Source organism: Trachemys scripta, chromosome 4 (assembly GCF_013100865.1).
Source record: "Trachemys scripta elegans isolate TJP31775 chromosome 4, CAS_Tse_1.0, whole genome shotgun sequence".
Taxonomy (NCBI): domain Eukaryota; kingdom Metazoa; phylum Chordata; order Testudines; family Emydidae; genus Trachemys; species Trachemys scripta.
In genome coordinates, this window is record NC_048301.1 from 52,866,667 (window position 1) to 52,873,507 (window position 6,841).

General features: G+C 44.8%; 1 protein-coding gene across 2 annotated transcripts in view; it reads left to right on the top strand.

Annotated features, from left to right (window-relative positions):
* Window positions 1-893: 893 nt before the first annotated feature.
* The window catches only part of STXBP6 (syntaxin binding protein 6), a 248,495-nt gene continuing 242,547 nt past the window's right edge, over window positions 894-6,841 (top strand). Inside the window, exon 1 of one of the 2 annotated variants that reach the window (XM_034769311.1) lies at window positions 894-1,024. The gene's annotated coding sequence lies outside the window, so the exon portion shown is untranslated. Of the gene's footprint in view, window positions 1,025-1,156; window positions 1,232-6,841 lie in introns of those variants that run through there. The other variant, XM_034769312.1, reaches the window with a different exon arrangement.

The following is a 6,841-nucleotide window of genomic DNA, read 5'->3' on the forward strand; positions in this document are numbered from 1 at the left end:
CTAGGTGGATATAATGTCAGCTTTTCTCAGCAAATTTAGTATTGTGAAGCTTATGATACAGAAAACTAGAATTACATTTTCTAAATGAATTCCATGTTGTTTGGATTTCCGACCTCTTCAAAATTCTTTTAATTCCACACTTAAGACCCAGCCCTACAAACATGCCAGTTGTCTCCCTGAATGCAACTCATTTGTGAAGCCACTCACGTTCATAGGTGTTTGCTTAAGACTCTATTCCTCTAAGTTGCTCCTGTACCAATAAATCTCCTTTTCTGGGAAGTCAACAAAGGCCACATCCTGCAATTACTATAGTGCAGATCGCAAAATTTTGTTTAAAGCAAAAATGTTTTTGTTTAAAATGGGTTTCGTTGAAAAACCAAAATATTATATTTTTTTTACTAAAAACCTGTGCCTTTTTTTAAAAGAATGATTTTTTTTTTGGGGTGAAAATTTCTGTTTTGTCAAAATAGCCATTTTGTTGGGGGAAAAAAAGTTTGGGTAGATTTTTTTGGCCAGCTCCAGTTTTTAACCACAGCGTTACTGAGTCTAAGGCCCAGATCCTGAAAGGTATTTAGGCAGCTAACTCTCATTGATTTCTCTTTGTTGATTTCAAGGGGTGACTGAGAAATAAACCCCTTTTAGGGCAATTACTCTTCCTTTAGCTTTTTTCAACCCTGCTTACTTGGGATCCTGCGCCTTCTCTCTCCACTGAAAAGTCCCAAAGCCGAAGTGAGCTCATGGAGCGATCACAATTCACATGGGCTGGGAAGGGGGGCAGTCTCGCGCTCTGGATTGGCTCAGCCTCCGCACGTGAGGTTGCACTCGCGCCTCTGGGCTGACAGCTGGGTGGCTGCCCGGCCGCTGAGGTTCAGTGTGAGTGAGTGAGTGAGGGAGGCTGGCGGGGCTGGAGCCGGAGCCGGAGCCGGCGAGTACGGGAGCGGTGAGCTAGAGCTCTTGGCTGGCAGCCGGAGCGCCAGCAGAGCGCGCGCAGCCCGGAGAGCAGCGGCAGGATCCGGGCACAAGGGTAGGTCTGCCCGCGGTCACTGCTGCTTTGCCCCGCTGCAGCTGGGAGTTACACACGGGCAGGGCGGCGTGGCAGGGCTGCTGCTGCAGTAGTTACTGGAGGGCGGGGGAGGCGTTGCTATTTCCAGTGTAACTTGCTGGCAGCAGCAGCAGCAGCCTGTGTCAGGCAGTTGAGCTGCCCTGAAGTTCTTGTGGTGCAGAGGCTCCGGTGAGTGGTTGCCCCGCTGGGTTCGCTTCTTTCCGGGTGTGCTGGCTTTGGACGCTGCCGGGCGATGTTCTCCCGCGAAGTATGAAGAAGTAGCAGCCCCTAGAGTGAAAGCTTAAGCTGCCTCTGGAAGCCCACATGTGCTAGTCGTGGAAGGGCTGGGGAGGTTTTGTGGCCCGCGCTAGGGTTCGTTATCCCAGTGTAAACGCAGCCCGGCTTTCCTTCTAGGAAAAACACATTGTTACGTGTTGCGATCAGTCTCTGGCGCGGAGAGATCAGCCTGGGATGGTGCGTTTTTAAGGGCCAGATCCTGTCCCATTGATGTCAGTGTTACAGTTCCCATTGCAGTCAGTGGGGTCGGAGCCAAATAGCCTGACAGCATTTCTGTGTTGGTATTTACTGCAGCAAAAGTAAAAGTTTACAGGCGGATAGTTTAGGTTTCTAGTGGCTGACTGGCTTTTGTTTTTCTTGCAACGTGTTTGTTTGCTAGTTACACGGGATGGGGTGAGATTTTTGCGTGGGGGTGGGGAGCTGGGAAGGCGGACACCCCAGTTCAGAGTTTGGAATTGGCTGTACTTCCCATAGAAATCAGGACAGCGTCCCTGGAGCTATTGGCGTAACCAAGATCAGAGTGTAACCCAGTTTGTCTACCCTTGGCCTCTACACTCTAAGGCTTTGAAAGTGGAGGGACCAAGAAGAAGAGCGGGAGAGAAGGCTCCTGTGGTCTTCACCTTCCCACTTCCTTGGGATCTTTCTGCTCAGTAACTAAATATGCTTCTCCTATAGCAGAGAAGGGCTGTTAAACGTAGAGACTGCTAGTAGGGAACTGTTCCAGATATGATTATGCAGTCTAGAAATGGTCATTTTCCCTCATCTCCTACTGGTGAGATTCTTAAAGGGATAAGGATAAAAATAAGTATGTAATGCTTTAAACTGATTTGTGTGTTACTTATAAAACATGTTAAAACAATACACTTGATTGTCAAGGTTACTTTTGTTCACTATTATATTGCTTGTTCACTGTTTTCCATTTCATCTAGTGTGGACAGTGCCACTAGCTTGGTAAGCCTCATTCATTGGTGCTGTTAAGATCCAAAACACTGCAATGGAATCTTTGCATTTAAAACAAAAAATTGAGCTCACTTCTGTCATTCTGTTCCTCCCCTGTCTACATTTTATGGCTTAAGTTAGTCACCTGAATGTCCCTTTTTAACCTTCATCTCTGCTAATGTGAATTATCTCTCAGGAATGCCTTAATTTTATCCTTTGTCTAACTTTATTGTGAGGCAAAGGTGATGTTATCAACACTGCAATTTAACAAAGAAATTAACAAATTCAATAGTCTGCAGTTTAACAGAGAAATTCTTAAAAGACACTCTCATCCCAGGTCATCTGACAAGAGTGCTGGCACCTCCTCAGGTATTCTGCTGTTCCTATTCACAAGGAAAAATAGACTCTTCCATCTCCCCTTACTGAAATTGGAGGATGGGCAGTGCATTACCTTGAGTCTCCTCTGCTAGGTATATCTAATCAAGGCTGCAGCACACTTCTATGGAGGAGGTCATTCAAACCTACTGTCTCTCTTCTTTTCTCCTTTCGGTGACAGGAAAGGAACAGGCATAGCATTGGTTAAATTGGATGACTAAACAGCACTGGACATTTAGCAAGAGACTGTTTCCCCCACCTTCCATATCTGTAATTTTTCTGTGTCCTCTTAATGGCAGTGTTCTTTGTAGGTGTAGATAGCTATCCTAATGTCATTTAACCACCATCCTCAAAAGAAAATAAATTCCCCATGAAGGAGAAAACAGAAAAGAAACCCCAGTGATGGTTTAACCATCTAGATGTTCAAATAGGAAGCTCTTTTCCTCACTTTTTGCCAAGACTGGATAATTTAACAGCTCCTTCAGCCAAGGGAGGAGTGTGATGGGGGAATGTGGAAGCCATTATCTCTAAGAATTAGTCCTACAAACAAACTTCCTGGAGTTGTTGGTATGTCTGTTTGCCTTCCGGGGGGCAAAGATCCTGATCAGTAAAATGAAAGTTACAGTGTTTGCATTCAGAGATAACATAATGATGTGTTCTGGAAAAGGCCCTAAGATAAGTAGATTTTTCTTGTAGCTCAGACTCAGTTCGACTTATTTTCCAGTGAGGAGGTTCATGATTTTTCAGCAATACATGTTGAAAACAGACGATGGGTTGAAAATAATTAGCTGTTTAGGGAGTTCTTGTGTGATGATTGGGTTTTTTTTGGTGGTCTTTGTAATCTCCCATGACACTTCAAACTTTATATATTTTGGCCAGTTGAACTTTTAAAAGAGAAATGTTCCCTGAGAAGTGCATGAATTCTGCATTGTCTTTGTTGTGTTTAATAGGTTACACTATAGCATTCAGAAACAAATAAGGAGAGAAATGTACTTTGTCCCTGTCTGTCAACCCTTTCCCCCCCCCATAAACAAACCCAAACAAACAAACATGCCAGGTCCATTTTCTACATGCTATGTACATGTTCTCTAGAGTGAAATAAATAAAAGCCTGTTCACTGATGAATCTAGATAGAATAACTGTAATTACTGTTGTCGCTCTGATTTTTTTTTTTGGGGGGTGTATTCTGGAGCTATCTAAAGTAGTGGTGGATTTCTTTCTCTCTCCCCTCCCTCCCTCCCTCCCAACTTTGGCATTTGCACATCAGAGAGTGGTCTGTTTAAGGTTGTTCTCAGCAGTGTTGGACAAAAATGTTTGCATCCCCCCCCCCACCCCCGGATTTGATGTAGAACAGGAGGCAGAAGGCTGCCATAGTCTTGATATCACATTAGCTGTACAATTCTGTAGTGTATATGGCAAAGACAGCCAAGTGTTTCCTGGACCCACTTTTCCTAGACTGTGAAGCTTAGGAACATTGTGGAGCTCAAGAGGTGTGTGAGTTGAAGCACTCGTAGATCTTCCAATTAATTTGTGTCTTGAAGCTATACACTCTGGACAGTTTACAAAGCCATCTTGGGGGGAGGGATAGCTCAGTGGTTTGAGCATTGGCCTGCTAAACCCGGGTTCAATCCTTGAGGGGGCCACTTAGGGATCTGGGGCAAAATAAGTACTTGGTCCTGCTAATGAATGCAGGGGGCTGGACTCAATGACCTTTCAGGGTCCCTTCCAGTTCTATGAGATAGGTATATCTCCATATATTATTATTATTTATTACCTACATGGTGGATTTCTGTACAGTAACTCCTCACTTAACATCCTCCCGCTTAATGTTGTTTCAAAGTTACATTGCTGCTCCATTAGGGAGCATGCTCATTTAAAGTTGTGCAATGCTCCCTTATAACGTCTTTTGGCGGCCTGCTCTGTCCAGTGCTTGTCAGATTCTGTGGAAGAGCAGCAACTTTACATTGCATCGCACAAGTTCCTCTTCTCCGCCTCCTCCCCCTCCTTCCCAGCGCTTTCCTCACTGTCAAACAGCTGTTTGGCAGCGCTTAGGACTTTCTGGGAGGGAGGGAGAGGAGTGGGGAAGTGCTGCGTCTCCGCTCCTCCCTCTTCCTCCCAGAAAGTCCTAAGAGTGAAGCGCTGGGAGGGAGAGGGAGGAGTAGGGAAGCACTGCATCTCCGCTCCCCTCCCTCCCTCCTAGAAAGTCCTAAGCGCTGCTAAACAGCTGTTTGGAGGCACTTAAGACTTTCTGGGAGGGAGGGGGAGGAGCGGGGAAGTGCCGCATCTTAGGCGCTTAGGACTTTTGGGGGGAAGGAGCAGGGATGTGGCTGCTCCGGAGAGGAGGTGGAGTGGGGGTGGGAAGAGATGGGCCTGGAGTGGAGCAGGGACAGGAAGAGGCACCTGAAGCATCCCCCAGCAAAGTCTGCGCCTGTTCTTCTCTGGGGAAGCTGCCGTTGCTGCTGCGAAGTTGATTCTTAGTGTCCTTGCCTGCAGCGGGCTGCGCCTATGTAAGCCGGGGCACTTCCCAACCACAGTACAGTATGTAATGCCTTTTGTCTGCCCAAAACAAATTTCCTTGGAACCTAACCCCCCAAATTTACATTAAATTTTATGGGAAAATTGGATTCGTTTAACATCGTTTCACTTAAACTTGCATTTTTCAGGAACATAACTACAATGTTAAGTGAGGAGTTATTGTATGTACAACCACACTGCTTCTATCTATACTGGTGAATGTAAATAAGGCAGCTTAACTTCCACTTTAACTTTTTGTGAATAGGCAAGTAACTGAGATCTACAACCTGGGGGCAATGCAACATCTTACCGCTAACAAATCTTTGTTTTTTTGTTTTTAAAACCTCTTTTAGGCACCTGTTTAATAGAAAACAACTAAACCAATATTTTATGCCCCAACACAACCATGTGGGTGAAACTAGACAATCACGGTGGTCTTGAATGAACTCACCAGAAAAATAAGACAAAATACCCTATGTTATCTAAAGGTCGACCCAAGGCAGCTTAAATCAACCTAATTATGTCAGTGTCTACACTAGAATGCTGCGCTCACTGAAGTAATTCCCCGCTCCACTGACATAACTGCACCTACACAATAGGTGTAGCGCTTATATCGACGTACTTAGGTGGGTGCAGTGTCCATGTGGACACTGTTACTTACATCACCTGTTGGCTGTCAGTCCTGAGCGGGGCTGACAGGTGGAGCCTCTCCCCCTTGCCTCGGTGCTGACAGCCCAAGCTGTGGTGGGGGCCAGCTGTGAGCTCCATGCAGGGCTGACAGGCTCCAGCTGTCAGTGTCCCACAATGCCCCGCTTCAGCTGGTAGAAGCACTCCGGGTAAGGAGGTGCACCACTAACAGAAGGAGCAAGAGATTGTAGTGGACTTATCTTAAGTTCACTTAATTTTGTAGTGTTGACAAGCCCTACATGGGCAAACACTTTTCACAAACAGCTGCTCCATATGTGACCTTTCCATCCTCAACCTCAGAGGAAGCCTGATTCAAAAAGGGATTTGATACTTTATACTTAAACAAGAATATCTGCATTACATTAGCTAGGACAAAAAAATGAGGGCTATTATTTCCATGTTTTGAGTTATAAACAAGAAGGGTCAGGAAGGAATTTCACAAATTCCATGATGTAATATTTATGCAACAGGTCTGGCATGTTGCATGAGATTTCACATCCTTTGGTGACAATTGCAGTGAGTTTTAAAAATTAGTAATAAAAGGAGCAAATTAGATTTTTTTGGATATTATTTTTTACTCTTCTTGCTTTTCAGTGTTTAGTCTTCAGTTTACATGATGAAATTAGATTGGTCTTGTTGTCTGGCTTTTATTCATTAGCACAGTGCTGGTCTGTTTGGCTTTGTAATGCTGTTTGTCAGGGTAGTCAGTTATTTTTTGTCAAAGTTCCAGTTTCTTGGTCAAGGTATAGGCAAGGTCCAGACTTCAGAGAAAATAACAGTCCCCCAATAATGATAATAAGCAAATAAAAAGATGTCAGGGTCCATTCAAAAGTGTCTGGCACTCTGGATTTGGTCTGCAGTCTGCCTATTAAAACAACAAGGAGTCTGGTGGCACCTTAAAGACTAACAGATTTATTTGGGCATAAGCTTTCGTGAGTAAAAACCTCACTTCTTCGGATGCATAGAGTGAAAGCTACAGATGCAGGC